Below are 21653 nucleotides of genomic sequence, written 5' to 3' on the forward strand. Positions count from 1 at the left end.
AAAATCTCTGAGGCATGTAAGCTTAGAGAAATGTATTAAACATGTGAAACAATGCGAGGATCACGTGACATTCATAAAAGAAAGCGGATATATTGCTTTTTACTGGGGTTCGATTTCATTTTATGGCGAGGAGGATATAATTTGATGCAGCATTAAACAGCTACGGGGCGGTTCATATTTTGTTAGCATTGAAAACGCCATTAGAGTTGAAACACAATTCATGCTAACAATGACCAAGAGCTATATAATCAAAGTGTACAAAAATGCAATCAAACAGCTGAGTACAGCGATGGATGAAGTGAAGGTTAATTATACCCACTATAAAACCCCAGTCCGATCAGGAAAGCGGCCCTATGGTTATATAGTCAGCCTTGCAGTCAATGGCCACAAGAAGAGGAAATAATCCAGGGCCTTAGTTTCTAAATCTTAATGATATAGCTGGCCACTGCGAAGACAATCACAGCGGCGGCGGCGTGGTGCGCGCAAACTAGAGTCTTATATACCTGCCTCAAGCAGCAGGGGTTTGAGGCACTTTTTCCTAGAGGATTCACGGTTGGAGAAAGAAATGCAAAAATTGGCCAGTGTCCCCAAACTAGTGCAACTAAACAGGCACACACACTCGTATGCTTCAAGATCCTTCCACCATCCAACCAAATATTTCAATGGAAGGGTTCCATTCCTGAACATTGAGTGCAGGGATTGCATTTCATCGCAGATAATGTCATCAAGATACTGCTCAGAAACCATGGCAGTAGGTGAGTCTGGCATTAGAACAGCAGCCCAGAGTCAGGGAACCTTCTCCTTGAAAGTCACAATAACATATTTGCGACTCCCTGACATCCCCTCGCTAGACTTGCTCTGGGTCCTCCCAGATAAGGGGCACCTGGAGCTCACTTTCCCATATCTCTATAGTGCAGAACCAGGGCAAATTAGAAGCACTGCTTAGTCTCCAAAATTCAGCAAAATTGGATTGTGGTAATAGAGTCGCACGCAGCCATATGGATCTCACTCCCAGTTCCTGTGGACCAAGCATGAGCAGCTGCTGGTGGGTTCCAAAGTAGATGTCTCATGATACATCAAGAGCTCCCTCCCAAACAAGTTTCCAGCTAATGCCTTGCAAGCCCTTACAGGGGCAGAACACAAGAGTGCCCCGTTCTCTTGTAGAAGCAGAAAACTCCCCCAGCTCCTTGCCTCCAGAAAAAGTTCACTTCTGTCAACTATCATGCATCATGCCCAGAAAGCAGTGAAGTGCATGACTAAATAATCAAACCATAGCATTAACTCCAGAATTTAAACCCCAATAAAAATGGTATGCTCCAGTGTGCATCAGAAACCATAATTATTATGAAAGGTGTGGGGGACCCTCCACTCCTCCTCTATACGCGAGTACCATCAGCCACGTGTTTCTGCCCTGTTGGACATCATTGGTGACGTGAAGACGAGGCGCGCTAAGCATGTTGAGCTGGGCTCCCATGTCTGGACTAGCCTTAGTAACCTAGGGTTAAACTCCACATTTTTCAAAATCTGCAAAAGTGTTGCAGGCCCTCATCTGAGAATAAACCCGGCCAAATATCCTGTTCTATGGGGTGGTTCTCATTAATGGGTCCTACAACCACGTCTTATCTCACTGTACCTTTCACAGAGGATAAATACCCATCTGCATATCAGTCTGGTCCCGCCCACAATGGTGGTCCAGCACCGACATGTTAGCCATAATCATTATCTTATTGTTTTGCTCTACAGAATTAAGGATAAAGCCCTTGGAATTAAAGTAATGATGAAAACTTGCCAATAAATTGATCAGCCCTTTCTTAGTATGTGACAGAATAAGTAAGGAAGGAGCCGGACTCTGGCCTCACCCATTTTAGGAAGAACAGCTCCTACACATATAAGCCGTTTAGCCACATCATTAGAAAATAGATTATACATTACAGGCGTCAATACTCAGCCCTGGTGGGCATCCTGGTTATTTGGACAGCTTTGTGTTACCCTCACTTCTGCCCCCCACGCCCCCATTTAGTCTCAGCTGAATGGTGTTTCAATGGAGTCCCTGCCTTCAACAGGTGGATTGTTACTCCTTCATGCCTGCCACACTAAGAACATCCCACAGCAATTCTCATTTAAATGAAATTAAATTGCTGCCATAAATTCTACGTACTACAAATATAACTGACCTGTGTACAGCGGAACATAGTTCATGAAAGACACGGCTAAGCAATGACCCTGCACAATTGCACCTGATCCTTAACAGAAACCTCCATGAATGGGGTACAGATGTGCTTCTCACTGGTCCCAACAATGAAACCGCGAAAGCGCCACTTTCCTAAAGACGTTTGTGTATCCACCCTTTAGGAGTCACTAAGTATGCCTGTGCGCCAACTGTGTATTGTTAATGGAAAGTTATGGTTACAAAGTAAAATCGAAAAACCTAAGAAATACACACGTTATGGTTCGTTACGCAACCATTACCAGCGCCACCCTTATGCACTGGGATGACCAACACCCAGGACATTAAAGATGTCATCACAAATGGCATCATCGATGACATCACTGATGACATCACATATGATATTAATACTGTGTATCAATTCAAATGGAAGGTCTGCATAAGGGGTACCAATTACACTGTCATTTAGAACAGTTTAGTAGCCCTGTAATAAACCAATCCATGTCACATACAAGGTTCTTATTGAAAAAGAAACTTTATACTGAAATACAAAGTAGAACTTAACCATAACATCACTTTAACAACATTGTTTCAGTGAATTGCATAGTTTTTATTAGTGCAACTTAACAAAAACCTCACATTAACGACGTTTGGTCACTGAGTTTCAATGGTTTCTTTTAAGTGGAAAATGTTTCATAATTTAACAACTCTGTATATGAGTTATTAATAATTCCTCTTTTAACATATATGAAAGGACCCTAAACCTCCTTTAATAAACATATGTTTTGCAACGCATACTGATGTGTGCTGTTATCAGCAGTGCATGCTGCGGCTGCAAGTTATGGTTGAATTGCCATGGGCATGAGGCTCGATCATGACTCCAGCCCCAACAAACTACCCCCGTTATCCACTGCACCCAGCCTGCATCCTGGCCCAGTATCCGCTATACTTGTCTTAGTGGCCTGGTCCAGCGCAGAAGCAGCACGATAACGTGGTTCCTCCTAACAGTTCACACACTATTCCCATGTGATTAGTAACATGCGGTTTTTATTTTGTGGGTAGTCGCCCTGCGCCTTGTGCTCCAGTGCGCTTTGGGGTCCTTTCCGTGTCGGGTGCCTCCCGCGTCTCAACCCCCCTAGCTACCATGCAGTTAGTATTGGATTGGCATGCTCGAGTCTCAATAAAGTGGAAGAGTACTTATCTTATAAACCGCGGGCCGGAGAGGCAGGTTTTAGGCGAGATATGGCCCCCCAATGGATTTTGCCCACTCAGAGTTCTCCTGGATGCGTCCGCCCGTGAGGAAAGACGCGTGCGAACAGGCACATGAAGTCTGCGCATGCGCAGTCCCGGCTCGCGCATGCACATTAGCTTGGGTGTTGTCCTGGGCGTTTCCTGCAGCGTTTGCAGGCCCATGTGCCTGGATCTGTGTGTGCTGCCTTCGGGGCTGCTGGGGCTTGTGGTCCTGGGACAGCCATGCGCTTCTGCTGGTCCTCCTGTCTCCTGTCTCCTCCTGTCCTCCTGTCCCCTCAATCCAGCAGATTCCATCCTTCCCCACCTGATATGTCTGCAAGAGGGACAGAGATGGCATCTGCTGGGTACATAAGTCCCCAAAGAGGTGGCAGCAAAAGTTGGTCCCTGGTGCGCTATGACAATACTCTCATGTGACCAATGGCCAGCTTTCATGGCTTGCAGCAATAGCCAGTCTCCACATTCCATGGTGCATGGGCTTCAGCCCTGCCACAGGCCCCAATAAGCAAATCACAGTAGACAACCCCATTGCCAGTCACAGTTTTTTTCTCTGTTCATGGCAATCCCGATTTTGAATATTTTACCATATAGCCGGTCCCTGGTGGCCACGCCCACTTTAACCCCATTGCCGTTCCCAGAATGTTTTATCCCCTTCAAGCCTATCCCGAAATAAACAGTTTTGCCACTTTGCCGGACCCTGGTGGCCCATTTCTATTCCCAAGTGGTCAGTGCCAGATTGTCGGGGGCACCATTCCCCCGACAATCTGGCCACTGCCATGGCCACAGGCTATGCCTCAGTGTCCACAGTTGTATCACAATTTTTGTACATACATTTTGACACTTTTCAAAAAATAAAAGACAGACATATTTGCAACAGCATGCTTTCAGGTCTGTGTTTTATTTTTTGATAAGTGTAAAAATTGAGGTACAAATAAATTGTGATATAAGGCCCAACTTGCCAAAATCCATTGAAACGTTGCACAAACATTCAAAGTCAGGTCTATAATCTATTTGCAAACATTTGTGCGGATTCATCAAACGGCACCAAAGTTATAAGCCATGCAGAAATGTTGGGACCCCATCTAATGTTTCCCATCTAATGTTATGATATGTTATGATAAGGCATTTATAACGCGCCTATACACAAGTGTTTCAAGGTTGCCCCCTCTTGACAAAATCTCACCAAACTTTGCGAAGACATTCAAAGTTGGTTCTAGAATCTTTTTGCAAACCTTTGTTCAGATTAGTCAAACAACACGCTGTTCAATCATTTTGAGAACCCCTCTAACTGTGCCCCCTCTTTGCGAAACAGCAGAAACATTCAAAGGTGTGTCTAAAATTATATTGCACAATTTCATGCAGTTTCCTTGAATGCTGCAAAAGTTATAAGCCATCCAAAAACTGCACTTCACTGACCTTGTAATGCTGAAATAAACATGGATGTCCTCAAACATGAGTCAAGTTCGCATGAATGACCCTGAAAATCTGAGATGAAAACACACCTGATTTTGAGGTTTTTATGGCCATAACTCATCCCAGCCTCATCACCTCTCAGTTCCCCAGAGATTGTTTCATTTGTTTGACAAGTGTAATGTTGTGTTTTTTAATATATTTTTACTGCAATGTCCACGGACTACGGAGTACGGGTGCAGTGCGCAAATCCAACATAGCGTCCGTTTCAAAGGTTTTGATGCACCTCATGTGTTTGATTGACCAACCAGCGGGAGCATACAATGTCCGCGAACATTATGCAGCTCTCTGATTGGTTCAGAGGTGTCCACAGACAACGAATCAGGAAGTGAGTCCACAGATCTGGCGCAGATATCACTAATCATTCTACTTACTTTTTGGGCCTTTTAAAAAAATCTACTGGATGGATTAACACAAATATGTGCAAATGCACATTTACGGGACTAGGCACCACTTCTCGCACAAGTTTTTTCCCATTTATGTCTATCCAGATTTCAAATGTTTTGGAACCCCCTTTTAACTTTGACTCTCCTTCACGAAACTGCACGAAAAGGTGCACATTAATTCAGAGGTGGCCACATACTTTTTTTGCAATGTTTCGTGCAAATTCGTCAAACGGTGTCACAGTTATAAGCCGCCCAAGAACTGTTCTTCCTTTGGGTTGAGTAACTTAACCATAACCACGGGGTTGCTGCCGCAAGCTCTGTAATGAATCCATTGGAACCTTTCTATGGTTTAACATTTTTATTAATTCAAAGGTTATAGTGATCCACTTAATTTTGATCCAAAATGATTATTGATGTGACCCCAACACGTGTTTCACCACTATCTCGTGGATCATCGTTTTTATTCAAAGAAAAATTAGTGCAGCCAATAAACTTCTTGTCAACCAATACATTTCTTGTAATAATGTATACATTGACATTAAATTAAATTATTCCCATCCTTTTTCGCTCTTCACATCTGCAGCATCACAGACAGCGCCTTCTCTCCAGATTTGTTTGCTTCCGCACTACGCCACCTCTCCGAACCAACCCGTTCGTGCACTGATCTGGAGAGGTGGCGTAGTGCATAGCTTGAATCTTGTTTGAATACCACATGATGAGAACTGATTGTTAGCCATATAAAGCAGAGAACTTGCTACAGGCAGACACATATCGGAAATGGAAAGCAGACACATCTGGAGAGAAGTAGGTGTCTGTGATTCTAGATGTGAGGAGCGAAAAATGTAATTTAGATGTAAAAACGAGTACTATTTTACTATGGCTAATTGGACCGGTTTTACTGTCGTGGTGGTAGGAGCTGTTAGGACTCCTGATTCATGGAATTTGTGCGCCAAAAACGGGGATTTGTGCGCCATTCTGCCCGCAAATCCCCATTTGTTAAACAGGGATTTGCGGGCAGAATGGCGCACAAATCCCTGTTTTTCAGCGCACAAATTCCATGAATCAGCCCCTGTGGGGATTTCAGCGGAATTACAGCTGGCGATAATTCTGCCGATTTTGCTGATTATTGGTGGTAAAGCTGTGGATTCACCTACAGCTTTATTTCTGGAGGTGAATCCTCCACTCCACAGCCATATTTGTAGTATGACAGGACAGCAATGCAGTGGTAACAGAATTACTGCCACATTACCACCCTTTTTTACTGCCCCGCTGTACAAGTCCCATGTGGATTCTTTTGTCAAGACCAGTTCATGGTTGTTGAACTGGCCTTTTTATTTTTTTTTAACTAAGTGACGAGTTGCTCGCAACAAAGGTTCCAATCAATGGCCAGTCAATTGTTTCAAAAAAAGGTTACTACTCCCTTGCGTATTATTTTGGCAACGCATAATGATCTGAGCTGACAACCTGTCCCATAAATGACCACACAGGGTGGTCAGTACACTGGCAAATCTTTATATAGAGGGCAGCTTCTCTTAACATAGTTTGAGTAAATAAGCATAAATTGCCCAGTTCCAATCTGATGTTTACAGCTGATACTGAATTGGAGAGCCCCAAAAATGTTCTCCATATCTTCCCCTCAAGAACATCAAATCTGCTTCTTTGATGCTCCAATCCAGCATCCAGACCAGATAATAAAGTTGATATAAGACTGGTTCTGTAAACTCGTATTATGCCTTCCGGGCTGAAACTCCCAAATTGTCTTGTAAAGTTCCTGATCATAGACAATTTAGTTAATATCTTGTTGGCTCTAGACGCCCATATGATTTTTATTATTATGAGTGCTATGAAAGAGGATACCAAAATATAAATAACAATCATCTCCTTCCAGGATAAAGTTGTTATCAGGCCAACAACCACACGGGCACCTTTTTCATACCAAAATACATCATTTTAGTTTTAACAATCATGATACGTAATCTGTGTTGCTCCTAATACACCCAGAGGGCATTCAAGGATCTTTAAAGCCCTAACAGGGTGTGATCTAATAACACAACATCGTCAGCAGATCCAAGCCAAGGCGTGTTACCGATCTTGGACGGAAAATGATTCACCTCCTCAGGGCATTTAGGGAAATCAGCAATATATAGGTCAAATAATAAGGGGGCAAGCAGACAACCCTGTTTCAATCCATGGTGGGTTTTGATCTTCCTGGTGAAATTCATGGTATTGTTCAATTCAACTACTACAGTTTTATCAGTTTATAGTTGGACAATTATGCAGCGTTAACCCCTCGTTCCAAGGGCTGCAACGGGGGGGGGTAACAGCCCGGCAGCCCAGGTTAATGGCCTGAGCAAAGCGAGGGCCATTAACAAGGGCTCTGGGCCATTACCCCCCATATCAGCCCTTGGAACTGGGACTTAAGGCCATTAGAACCCCAGCTTACCAAAGCGGTAACCCAGGGTGCTTAAAACAAGTATTTTCAGTCATTTAACAGGATGCCTTGCGCATTCAATGACTGAAAATTCTGTCTTAAGATGGCCACCATGAAAGGGAATGCGGGGCTCTGTATGGAGCCCCTCTTCCCTTTCCATAGCGCCCATAGATGCTGGGAATCTGCTGCAGTGGCGGCAGCATGTGCTGCTGCGACACACTGGTAAGTTGGGTTGCGTAGAGGGGTGGTTTTTACAGGGAAATAAAAACGGGGACAGAGGTGAGGGGAAGATGGTGGCCGGGGGAACCAGCCGTCAGCCGGCTTAGGACCTGGGCTGAGATTATAGGTTTCAGCCCACGTTTCTAGCCACCTGATTGGCTGGTTCCCTGTGCCGGGAGCTAATGTTCAATAAACTATCTGGGATACCCCAGTTATGGAGCTTGCTTCAAAGTAAAGGACGATTGACCGAGTCAAAAGTGACCGTGTAGCCGATACAAGTGACATATAGGGGAGCGATCACTTTTGAGGCTTGTTTGGTGAGTACTCTAAGAAGAAAGATATGTTGGTGGTGCCATGGCCCTTCCTAAAACCTGCTTGAAAAGGAGGAAGAAGATGATTTTGCTCTGCCTATTTAGAGAGTTCCCTAAGCAAGGTATTAGCAAAAATATTGCCCGGGACGTCACGCAGCGTCAGTCGTTAGAAGGACCTGCATGCGCGTTCTTCTTAAACACTGCGACCAAACATTGCTGGAATCATATTGGACCGATCTGTCGTGTTAAAATAGCAAAAAGGGCATGTCTGCCCATGTGTCTACGTCAATATAACATTGGCCACGCAGCCTAGGCTCAGGGAATTTGTAAGGTTTTTGATAAAAGAGGCAATAGCTTCATGCGTATACCAACTAACGTCTAGTCTGACGTGGGTAGGACATTTTAAAACCCACACATGTTACATTAAAAAAATGTGTTTCTATGTGTTTACACCAGGTTTCCTCCTCAACAGTTTTTACCAAATTACTCATGGTGGGATGTCTACATTTATTGATCAGGTTCCAGTATTGTTTGGCATCCTGAGTGGTTAATGTACGGGGCATCAGTTGCCATTGTACAGTATTTATAGAATACTTATGTAATTTCAACCAGTTACTCTATCTATTTTTCCTACTTTTGTACTCATAACTCTTTCATTAGGGGAGAGGGAAGGATTTGGGCATGTAAAACGAATATCAGTTGGAGTTGCCATTGTGGGCAATAGCTGTGTCGTATGGCGCCTGCCATTGGTTATAGCCTAAACCAGAGCACAGATTGGCTTGGCAAGAATTCTGAGTAAATCATATATACAGAAAAGTGAGTAATATGCACCGCACACCACTCTTTAAGGTGAGACCATTTGAGGGCTTCAATGCTCTCACCATGTGGGATTGAAGTATAAAGACTGGTGACATCCAGTGAAGATAGGATCATGTCCAGTTCCAATTGTTGTATGTCTCCCAATAATTGTAGGAAGTGTGTGGTGTCTTTGAGATAAGTGGAGGATGACTGCACTAGAGGTTGCCACTTATGACCTTTTTGTTAATATACATGTGAATCATTAGAGACTGTCTCGTTTCATGTGAGACTCTAAGCTTGATCAATTGTACCTAACCTCGCCTACTTGCTTCATTTGTTGCACATTTCCAGCAGCGCCCAGTCAGTTGCAACTAACATGGTTTTTTAATACAGATCGCTTACATCTTGATTTAAACTGGCTGCGAGTTCAACTTGCATTTAATTACCCGCATTTCATATCTCCACTCGAGTATATTACTATGGTTTGCTGTTAGTTTTTCTTCCCGCAGAACCCAACTATGTCTTGTATTAACTGTTGTGACTGTTTCCAAATACAGCTTCCCTTGGCAACGGGACTGCTCCCTTCCGCCCTGCCTATCAGGATAGAGAGCGGGCTGTGCATCCGTTGACGTTTACACGTCACACAATCAACCCGTTGCTGACACAACTAACCATAGCAATGTGGCTTCCTTTTCCGCGTAGAACGCCGGTCGACGTACACGCTTTTTGGAAATCTTTGCCATTGGTAAGCTCCGGCTCAGTTTTCTCCGTACTTATAGTCACAGATGTCTTAAAATCCGCTTTCCCTTTAGATCACACTGTTACATTATTCATCGAGAACAATTTTATCCACAACGCTTCACTATCACAATGCGGCCAGCGCTGCGTTCTTCAGATCACATATTATGTAAGTTCAGTTACATTTTTTCTCTATTCATAAGCTTGCTGGACTTCACTTGAGTGACTAGTTCCACTCCTAAATTCATTTTGGTGCTCTGCCCACATACGACCCCAGAAGGATAACAAGCCTGAGATGACCTCTCACACGGAACCAAGAGGTGAGATAGAGTAGGAACCTTTTTTCCACCTGGACCTGGACTTTCTATGACCTTGTTCAATTATTCTCTCTTCTATTATTTTCCACTGTATATATTGACTAGAGCAGCCACCCTATTACATTCTAGAGTGACATATGGGCTTCCAGAAATCATTTCCAGTTGCTATGAGTTTAGCACTAGATTGGGCCTCATTACACGGTAGGCGGTAAGGGTTTACCGGTACTGGTATTTTACTGGTACTGGTAAACCCTTACCGCCTTACTACGAGGTCCCTTTGCGGGTTGGAGAATTTAACGCCTGCTTTTTGCAGGCGTTAAAAACCAACCCGCGATGGGACCAGGGAGCTAATTACGGTACCGCAATTTGCGGTGCCGTAATTAGCACCTTCCCCATTCCCATTATGCGCTCTGGGGCAAAAATGGGAATGGGGAAGGGCAATGGGGGAAGGGGGAATTACCGCCCCACCAACCTTGGAATAGGGCGGTAATTCCCCTTTCCACCAAGGCGGTGCCGGTATTTTACCTTAGCACCTTGGTCCACCGCCGTCCGTGTAATGAGGCCCATTGTGTTGTATTACTATTACCCGAAGGGGATTTATCAAGCTTTGAGTACTAATTAACTTTGTATGGAGATGATTGACATAAAGCAATGGACTTACACATTGTTTATCATTTTTTCTTTAACATGTCACACTTATATGCACCCCTGATGCAGAGCAATTTTCCCGAAACACGTTGGGTGGCTGCTTAAAAGAAGAATTGCTGAAAACCAAAATACCTTGCTGTTAAATTATTGAAATAATTATAGAGAAATAAGCAATTACGTATAAACAATTGGTTATGTACTGGTTATGCATTGAAATTGCCGCATTTGATACTTAGCTTAAGTCATTTTGAACGACAGCTGAACTCATCAACATTGTTTTCTTAAATGTTTGCCTGTCTCTAGCTATTGAGAGTGTGCAGGGGACGGGAGTTCCCCCACTGTGGCAGTAAGATCATAAATCCACTCAAAAAATTCCTTGACATTGCAATTGCATAGCATTTGCAGTGTGTCATGACATGGATGATTAATATGGTTGTTGGCACTGCGATTTTCCCTCAAACCATCTAATCACATTACCATTCATATTTACGTCCACTCAGCCAACCTTTCCTTTCTGTTGAGATTGGATTTCAATCGCTAATGTCAAGGTGACTATAGCAGGATCACTCAGTAAGTTATGTTCCTTACTCATACTTTAAGTTATATAATAGTGATTTAAGCTAATTATAATATAGTCTTAGGGGACTTGTTCATACCCTTAGACCAGGTGAAATAGCCTGCCATGTCACATGGAGTTGACCATTTAGCCTGCATAGGTTATTTTTGTGCGTACAGTTTATCCATCTTTTCCCTTGCCTGTTGTTTTCCTTGTGATATCTGTTGGCTGTGGGTTCAGGGCTGGCAGGGGCTGGGGGCTCGCAGGCCAAATCTCCACCTGCACCATCACAGCAGTAGGCATTAAAGTCCCCTGCCACAATTATGGTGATGTGTCCCGTGTTAGGACAGAGATATCTATGACTTGTTCCAATGAATCCAAAATACTGACTATGATCCCACGCCTGGGGGTGGGGGGTCATATATATTTATCAACACTAAAGCGAGCTCTGAATTAATCCTAACCTCGACAGGCAGTATATTTGACATGGCCCCGTTTATTGTAATCTCTCTAGCTGCAAAGTCATTTGGAATACGCTCAAACAGGTCACCGATTGGTCTAGCTTTGCTGCCCTTGGCGGCTGCGTGTGAAAAATTCTCATACCCTTCCCTCATTACCTCGTCCATGAGCCAGCATTCTTGAACAAGAAAAATATCATGTCAAGCCCCCACCTTCATTATTATTTTATTGGTCAATTGTCTGTAGCCAGGGGCATTCCAAGAAGATATTGTTAAATAATTAAGACCTTTATCAGGGGTGCTTCATTAAAGATCTATTGGGAGAGGTGGGGAAGCACCTCATCCTGTGACATCAGATCCATTATGGGTTATGATTTAGTAGGATAGGAATGCGGTCAATAGAACTCATGATTTCACAGATGCCTACATTTCTAAGTGGCCCATTGGCCTTCCTCTTTTAATGGTACAGCAGGAACAAGGTAGGAGGAATGTCCAACTTTGTGGGCTGGAGTCTTGTCCCAGATCTCACAGAGCGATTTATATCAGCTCTTCAGAGAAAAGCCTCCCAATCCTTGAACCTCAATTTACTGACCACTGTATTCTAGGAACTACCTGACAGATAATCCCCCCAGGAAACAGAATTGGTGAAAAGGAAGTGTCAAGGGTTTTTTAGTAGCCAGAGTTTAGGCTATTGGTCTCTTCAATCTACTGGATGGAGCACAGTACCTTCCTGCATAAGGCGAGGTGCCAGCAGGGCTTGAAGGATGGAAATGCTAGTGTGAAAGCCGCGGTTTAACCTCCGGCTGTCACAGACAGGGTCAGAAATTGCCCTGGCCTGATTAGTGCGTACCCTGATTAGCGCCGAACCTGCTCCTGTTTCAAAGGACGCAGAAGGATGGTCCTCGTTTCTGGGAATTTTAAAGCACAACCCCGTTTGTGAATTTGGAATGCGCTGTAAAATGCTTAGAAATACCCCCTTATTTCGCAAATGGTTAAAGGGGGTAAAAAGAGCAGCTCAATGAGTGCATCCAAGATGAGTGCCCTGATCTCAGTGCAGCGTGGCACCATAACAGTAATCCATAAATAACCCATTCCCTGCATGCAAAAAAGGAGTGAAAGGGATGATTACCATAGATCCATCAACCTAATAGTCCTACAATTGCAGCCACTACCCCCTGGGGTTCACATACATCTCTTCTTTCCACAATGCCATAAAAACACATCAGAAAACTCATAGAGAAACTCATGGTCTGATAAGCCGCATGCTCAACCAGGAAGCAAGTCATAGCAACGGAGGATTTGAAACCTCCTGCGACCAAAAAACAGAAAACCTTCCTCACAGAGAAACTCGCTACCTTTGCACCTTAATGGGAGTGCAGCTCTAGAGTCATGACACAGGCCCTAGCTACCACCAACAGTTACCTTACCTCAGAGAGAAACTCGCCATTCTAGAGTCACATGCCCAGCAGGAACCACCCCCAGCTACCACCAACAGAAACCTTACCTCAGAGTGAAACTCCCCATTCTAGAGTCACATGCCCAGTTTGAACCACCCCTAGCTACCACCAACAGTTACCTTACCTCAGAGAGAAACTCCCCATTCTAGAGTCACATGCCCAGCAGGAACCACCCCCAGCTACCACCACCAGAAACCTTACCTCAGAGAGAAACTCCCCATTCTAGAGTCACATGCCCAGCAGGAACCACCCCTAGCTACCAGCAACAGAAACCATACCTCAGATAGACACTCCCCATTCTAGAGTCACACGCCCATCAGGAACCACCCCTAGCTACCAGCAACAGAAACCATACCTCAGATAGACACTCCCCATTCTAGAGTCACACGCCCATCAGGAACCACCCCTAGCTACCAGCAACAGAAACCTTACCTCAGAGAGAAACTCCCCATTCTAGAGTCACATGCCCAGCAGGAACCACCCCTAGCTACCAGCAACAGAAACCATACCTCAGATAGACACTCCCCATTCTAGAGTCACACGCCCATCAGGAACCACCCCTAGCTACCAGCAACAGAAACCATACCTCAGATAGAAACTCCCCATTCTAGAGTCACATGCCAGGCAGGAACCACCTCTAGCTACCACCAGCAGAAACCTTAACTCAGAGAGAAACTCCCCATTCTAGAGTCACATGCAAGGCAGGGTCCACCCCCAGCTATCAGCAACAGATAACTTACCTCCGAGAGAAACTCCCCATTCTAGAGTCACATGCCCAACAGGAACCACCCCCAGCTACCACCAGCAGATACCTTACCTCAGAGAGAAACTCCCCATTCTAGAGTCACATGCAAGGCAGGGTCCACCCCCAGCTACCAACAACAGATAACTTACCTCCGAGAGAAACTCCCCATTCTAGAGTCACATGCCCAACAGGAACCACGTCATGGCCCGATTTGAATCCCCCAGCTGCCACAAAGCGATAACCTACAACAGGCTTCATCGTGCTACTACCCCCATAAGACTTGCTCTCTCTCTCTCTCTCTGGGAAATCAGGAAAGAATTAAAGAGTATATTCTTCACACAACACCTCCTGGGATCAATAACGCCTATAATGCCGATCAAGACAATTGACAATCAGACTCATGATCCAGTATTGGTTGGCCCACGCCTACCCTCTCTATCTATTGTTTTCAGCTTGGCATTATGCAGGCTTTTAATCAATGCTCATCATTAATTGTGCACCACCTGTTTGGCACATGTAAATATGTTCAGCTTTTCCAAGTCTACTTCGTACCTAACAATTTATAAATAAAATGCTACTATTAAAATAGAATAAAGACTTCCTTCTCTCCATAAGAGTTGAGGAAAACTAAGAGTGCATAGCTCTTCGCGGCATGAGGGCAAGACACTTTCTCCCTCCATGTTACTGTGCAATTCAACTTCCATCCCCTTATCCCATTCTACTGAACTGTAAACATTCCCATGAGAGAAGGACTAAAGAACAGGATCTATAAGAAGGTTTTCCAAATTAAAGCACTGCCTCAATGAAAACATTCAGAATCTTCCTTTTAAAAATCTCTATTTCTCTTGATTACATCTTTTTGAAGCCCGAAATAAATAGCTCACTCCCTCACTTCCTTACTCACTCATGTGCTGAAGCACACAATGCCCCACTCTTCTGATTGCCCACTCACGCGTGTGTCCACGAACTTGAGCTTGGCTCTTTCCTTTCCTATCTGACCACTCCCTCTCCTCCCTTCACAACCTCCCTACTCACACTTGAGGTAACTCCCTTAAACCTATCATCCTCCCTCACCACAGTCAATATCACTGTTAACCAATTCCCCTCCAGCCACTCTCAGTTCACTTTGGTGTCACAGTCCCTCTCTCTTCCTCACCCACCCACAAAACATACATTCATGCTAGAATCTATTGCACTTTATCTCACCAGAATCCAATCTTTTCTTCTTGCTGTATCTCCCCAGACATCAGCCATCAACCTTCAATGGCTTTTGATCTTAGCACCCCTTTTGTACACCCGTAACCAGCTCACACCATTCCTACAGCCCCTCCTCTCCCTAAACCCATGATCAACATTGCATCTTCTCAGGGATGCAATGCATCTCACAGGCCTGATTCTAAGGCCTACATTGCCTGTCCGGGACAGGACTGATCAATATCCAAGCCCTGTGTCCCTCCTGCAAGCCCTGCACACTGCAGAGATGGGCCCTGGTCAAGCACCTCTGCACCACTTAAAAAATGGACGCCAGGTCTTCCAGATATGCTGTATAGGCATCATCTAGCTGCTGCGCAGCTCCGGGTCAAGCCCCTCCCAAGGATTCATTCATTTGAATACAGAATCATAGTAATGACCCTGCTGGAATACACCATCTGGTGGAGCCAGCCATACTCGAAGGCTTGAGTCTAAGGCCCACACTGATTGTCGGGGCCTGGCCATGCCGGCAGGGCCATCTACTCACCCAAGCACCAAGGTATGCTCATTTTGCAGATTCCTTATATCATGCCCAAATTTACTCCCTATCACTCTGCAATCTCCCCCCCCCCCAGGTGCGCCTGCAATCTCTGCCAATTGTACCCCAACTCTCAACCAAGCATCTGCTTGCCATCCTGACCCCCAGCAACCCCCCTCCCCCCTGCTTCTAGTACATCATCTGACACACTGGCCTGCCGCCTGCTCCTAAGGCAATACAGACTCTCCATCCACTCCAAGAAACAGGCTCACATCCAAGCCGGCATCTCTGGGGCCACAAACAACACAGCAGAACTTTTCAAAATCTGCAAGGAACTTGCCAATTCTACTTCTGTCGCTACTTCTCCTCTTCCTTCCCAGGCCCTCTTCATGGCTTTGGCCACCCACTTCACTACCAAAACTCAGAACATCCTATCTTCTCCCTCTTCTACCCCCAACTCCCTCCCCTTTTCCCAGGCCTCCCTTGGGCACTCTCTCTCCTTCCTCCTTTCTCTCCTCCTTCACACCCATATCGCCGTAGGAGGTCAACAAGACACTCTGCTCTATGAAAGTCTCTTCCAAACAGCTGCTCCTCTATAATTACCAAGGACACCATTGCCCCTCTCACTCCCTCCTTGGCTGAGTTCTGTAACCACTCTTTTGGCACTGGCTCCTTTCCATCACCCCTCAAGCACTCCCTCTTGCACCCCCATCTAAATAAAAGCCATCTGCAGACCCCTTCTGTAGACCCTAAGTATTGCCCTATCTCCACTACCCCATTCTTGGGCAAACTCTTGGAGAAGATGGTCATCTCCCATCTAATCCATCACACTGCATCTGTTGGCTACCTTCTTGAGCACCAGTCTGGCTTCAGAGCAGCTAGAGGCACGGAAACTGCTCTCCTGAACACCCTTGATGACCTGCTCTCAAACCTTGATTGCAACTCTTCCTCTGTTCTCATCCTCCTCAATATATCCTCTGCCCTCGACACAGTCAATCATTCCACCCTTATAAATCAGCTTGGTGGAACCCCAGGCATGACTTAACTGGTACTGGATTGGTTGACCAACTACATCTTGAATAGGCTGTTTCAAGTTCAACTGGGCCTGTTCCTCTCCTCTATCTCACTCTCCACCTGCAACGTCTTTCAGGGTTATATCCTCTCGTAGTGCCTTTTCAATATTTACCCTGCCCCTCTCGCCCAGCTGATCTACACCTTCTCTCCTCATTTTCAATTCTATGCTGACGACACTCGGCTCTCCTTTAACCTTCCCTCCTCTTCCTCCTCTCTTTCCTCTCTCATTCCCGAAGTGTCTGACTGATATTCAGGCAAGGTATGCTTCTAACAATCTCTTCCTTAATGCAGGAAGACTGAGATCCTTCTCATTGGGACTCCTGCCCCTTCCTTCCCCCCTACTTTCTGGCTGCCATCCTTGGGTCCCCTCCCCTCTCCCTCTTGTGAGGCAAAACAACTGGGTGTCATCTTCAAATCCTCCCTCTCCTTCTCACTCACATCGCTAACCTTGTCAAGAAATCTCACTTTCAGCACCTCCTCTGAGGCATTCTCCCTTCCCTCAGCTTCCCCTTAGAAACTCAATGTCTGAAGAGCTCTGGTTCTCTCTAGGCTTGACTACTTTAACAGTCTCTTCCTTAAACTGGCTCTTTCCTCCCTCCGCCCTCTGCAACTAATCCAGAATAGGACTGCAAGACGTATCCGTGGCTTCAAGCTCAGGGACCATATCTCTCCAGCATTACAATCTCTCCACTGGCTCCCTATAGCTGCAAGGATCAAATACAAGACCCTCTTCATCATCCACAAGGTTTTCTGGGGCTGGGACCACACTACATCCAACTATCTCTCCCTAAATACCTCCCTGTTTGAATTCATCGGTGTGCTAGCTCTAACTCTCGCCAAGTCAGACGCTTCTCTAAGCAGAGAGTGGGGGGATAGATCTTTTCGTCGTCAGGAGCCGCCCTCTCGAATGGCCTTCCTGCCCATCTCTGTCTTGGGCTGGATCGCCCTAAATTCCAGAAGCTTCTCAAGACCTTCCAATTTTGCCTGCTCCTTCCCTGCTTGTTCCACCTGCTTCTATGACTGGTGAAGCGTATCCCTCACGAGCTTTACTGGGTCAGATCCTCCTTTGACCAGTCTACCCCTTTGTCCTTACTAGCACTTGCCCTTGGGCATCCTTCCCCAACTAGCAGACTGAGTCTGGTCCACCTCCCCTCCAGCGCAGTAATTGACCCACATTCCCTTGCCTGAGTACTTGCTCTATTGAGTCTCTCTTGGACTTCTCCCTTCGCCTCCCCCTGCACTTCCTGTTATTGCACTTGCACGATCGAATGTTACAAGGTCTAGTAGGACCTTTAATGTAATTGTCTCCCCTGTACCCCCCTTGTCTTGTGGAGCCTGGAAACACTTTTAGATGTATAGATGCCATACAAATGCTCAATAAATACAAATAAATAAAATCGGATTTACATATGCACCCTCCCTTGTTAATCTAAGGCACGCCCACTTCAGTGCACATACTAGACCACCACCCCCCATCTCTTCGATCTCAACTCTACTGAGAAACAACCGACTTTGCGGGCGGGCACGCTCAACCTACTCTACCCACAGCTCCAGTTGCCCAGTAAACCGTCCATGCCATGTCACCATCATCCATGACAGGGACTGGATCCCGCTTCAACTCAGCACAGCTACCCATGCTGTGTGGTGGAAACATGCCCTCAGCTAGCCCCCATCTGGCATTGCTGACATCAATCCGCCAAACTTACCGAACGTGTACAACCAGCTGGCCCGGCTCATATTACACATACCTATTAGATCTTTCAGCGGCATTCGACACCATGGACCACGCTACCGTGCTGACCCGTCTGGCCCAGATTGGTATTTCGGGTCAAGTACTGACTTGGTTCACTTCTTTTTTGGCTGATAGATCTCAATCCTTTTCCCTTCCTCCTTTCACATCTAATTCCTGTGACCTCAGTTGCAGTGTCCCACAGGGGTCCACTTTGTCCCCCATTCTTTTCAACATTTATATCTTTTTGTTGTTGCGTCACATCCGCTCCTTCGGCGGCAATATGCCGACGACACCCAGATTCTGATTCGTCTTGATCTTGATCAGTCTGAGGTGTCATTGTGCCTTCATAAGTGCCTGACAGTCGTGGGGGAGTGCATGGCCCACAACTGGTTGAAATTTAATTGGGACAAAACAGAGGTGCTGGTGGTGGGGTCCCTCCTTGATCCTTTACTTGGATTGCCTCATTCTGGCCTTCTTCCTTGTGGTCGCTACCGGTGCCCTCGACCAAGGTGAAAAATCTTGGGGTAATTATGTCTGCCAATTTGTCCATGGCCACCCAAGTATTGGCTGCTTGCCCGACTGGCCACTTCCAGCTGAAAATTCTAAGAAAGGTGCTCCATTTGATAACAGTATCTCTGCGTCCTCCGGTGATTGCTGCTATAATAGTAAGTCGGCTGGACTGTTGTAATTCTCTTTATCTTGCGCAGCCCAAGGGTTTGGACTGCCGACTCCAACGTCTCCAAAATCTTGCGGCCTGGGTGACAACTGGGACACCGTATGGTCCCATATCTCCCCAGTCTTGCGCTCCCTTCATTGGCTCCCAGTAGCTCAGCGCATACAATTTAAGGCGCTGTGTATTGTTCACCGGGCTCTGCACGACCAGGGAGCAGAGTATCTCTGCGCTATATTCCCAATTATTCCTTGCGCTCAGCTGCAGCCGGTCTGCTATGTGTGCCTTCTTTTCGTCATGTATGGGTGGAGGGGTCGTGCATTTTTCATTGCTGCAGCTCAGTTATGGAATGATCTCCCACTGTCAATGAAAACGCTGTCTAATCACCTGGTTTTTAGGAAAGTGTTAAAAACCCATCTATTCTGATTCTGCAGAAAATATGGCCTGCTTGTCTGATCTTGCTTTCTCGTCACTTGCCTCTCCAGTGCCATGATGCCCTTGGGCGACCGTGTGCTATACAAGTGACCATAACATAACACAACACAACAGAACATAACATAACATAACAATGCACATAACTGTGGGCAACCCAGCCTGCACATTCCCAATGAGACCCTCAGAACTGTCCCCTGCCTAACACCCCTAAGTGTACCCTTAGCATCATGCCTTTCAGCACAGCCAGCATTCCTATACACAATCCACCTGACATCCCATGATGGAATGGCTCTAGGTACCACGCCTCCCAGCACATCACTACTGGCACAGCCAATATCCAAGTCCCCACCTCAAAACTGTATAGCATCTGTGATTGCGCCATATGTCGCATACCCTGCATCTCTCCCTCCTACTGCCAGCCTACCAGCCTTCCATTCCCATTGCAATGCACCGGAGATGAGGCTGCATGTCATGTGCACTTCGCCTACCAACCCAGCATCACCTAGGCATTTAACCAAGAAGGCGTGGCACCCCAGATGCCTTTCAGCTCAGACGCCAGATGCCCGACCTCTTACCCGGCACCTCCACGTCCCTATGCAATGGAGCATGCTGCCAGACCATAGAACTAGAGAAGGACTGGGTTTTTATTTTGGAGAGGTCTAGGACAGTGCCCAAAAATTACTCGTGTTGTCTAAAACAGAAGGGTCCTAGCTCCTCTCATCACAACTCCCTTAGGGATCCAAATTCAATTATTTGAAAACCTTACTGCTTACCCTCCTTAGTTGCAACAAATTACACTTACAACTATAATTGGAAAAATATATATATATTGTTATGCTTTATTACAAAATTTTATATTATAAAACTCCATTTGTTTTTCTTTCCTTAACAACAGCATACCAACCACAATCATCCTGGTATATTTGAGCAGAAACAAACAATGACTGAATGCAGAGCTAGTAAAGAATAAAGTGAAGACAAGAGAAGTCCTGAGATAGGACTCTAGAGTTCCGTGTGAACGTGAAGAAACCACCGCCACCAAAAAAAAGGGGGGGGCGACCACAAGAAAGCAGAAAAACAATTATTATTACGAATACTGCTCTTTGTGGTGGTTATTACACAACTAAAACGAAAAAAATCCAATGGCATGCTAAACAACACTTATGACATAAAAAATATATTAAAAAAGCATTAGCATCCTGGATTAGGCCACATTACGGATGTCTAATTTGGATCTCTTTAGTGAATGATAATTTCCTATTATTGGTTCTGGATCCAAAACAGCTCTAAATGCCTTATTGTAACTGTGACATCTTTCTCACAGAAAAAAACCCGACATGTTTCATTCCCATTCTCTTTCAAGAGGGTTGTTAACGGGAAATTCTTCAGGGGTGATATACTATAAACAACAATTGGCATTACAATTATTTGAAAACTTCCAAAAATTGACAATGTAACTTGGTGCAAGGGAAGGGGGGCAATTCTTTGAGGAAGGCTCTTATCACTGTGTGACGCCAACCTACACAAAAAAGGGAGAGAAAGAGAGACAACCAGACAAATCAGTCGAATCTATTAATTCAAACCACTACATATAGTAGTTTTTCCCAGCCTTCTGGACTATAAATACCTTGAAGGGTTACCTCACAGCCAACTTGTAAGTAGTTGCAGGAGTAACAAAAATGCTGCCAGACACCTGCTCAGCAACAAGACCTCCAGCAGTCTACTTAATCACCATGCTGTGCCATTAAATTGCGCTACAGATGACACAACCAGCTCCCTGCATATTAGCAGAGCCATTTCTTGCCTGCCTTCTCATCTGCTAATACACTGCCCTGTGCTTGGAAATACTCTGCTAGCCTCCTCCCCAGCAGAACAACCAACATCACCTTACCCAACCCACGGGCCCCACCACTGAACTGCACCCTAGTTAATGCCAGATCTATCCAAGGCCACCCCTTGGACATCCATGACCTTATCACGGCTAACAAACTGGACATCCTAGCCCTCTCAGAAACTTGGCGACACGCCGCTTCAGGCCCAGCCCTGTCCATTGCAATCCCTCTG

Source organism: Ambystoma mexicanum, chromosome 12, assembly GCF_040938575.1.
Source record: "Ambystoma mexicanum isolate Mex_15411 chromosome 12, UKY_AmexF1_1, whole genome shotgun sequence".
NCBI classification, from domain to species: domain Eukaryota; kingdom Metazoa; phylum Chordata; class Amphibia; order Caudata; family Ambystomatidae; genus Ambystoma; species Ambystoma mexicanum.